This window comes from Papio anubis, chromosome 9 (assembly GCF_008728515.1).
Source record: "Papio anubis isolate 15944 chromosome 9, Panubis1.0, whole genome shotgun sequence".
Taxonomy (NCBI): Eukaryota; Metazoa; Chordata; class Mammalia; order Primates; family Cercopithecidae; genus Papio; species Papio anubis.
Window position 1 is genome coordinate 6,338,391 of NC_044984.1, and position 426 is coordinate 6,338,816.

The following is a 426-nucleotide window of genomic DNA, read 5'->3' on the forward strand; positions in this document are numbered from 1 at the left end:
TATACAAAAGGTCATTATATTATTCTTGCAAATTCCTAAAACTTTGAATTTTTTAAATAAAAAGTTAAAGAGAATTATTTCATCTTAAATGTCACCAATAATATGCTAAATGTTACATTTTAAAATATAAAGAAAGATTTTAGATTCAAAAGTATACAAAGATGTATGCAGTTTTTCAAAATGCTTTTGGTAGTAGTAACAGATCCGAAATTTGAAGTCTTTTTTTTTTTTTTTGAGATGGAGTCTCGCTCTATGGCCCAGGCTGGAGTGCAGTGGCATGATCTGGGCTCATGGCAACCTCAGCCTCCCAGGTTCAAGTGATTTCTCCTGCCTCAGCCTCCAGGGTAACTGAGATTACAGGCACACACCACCATGCCCAGCTAATGTTTTGTATTTTAGTAAAGATGGGGTTTCACCGTGTTGCCC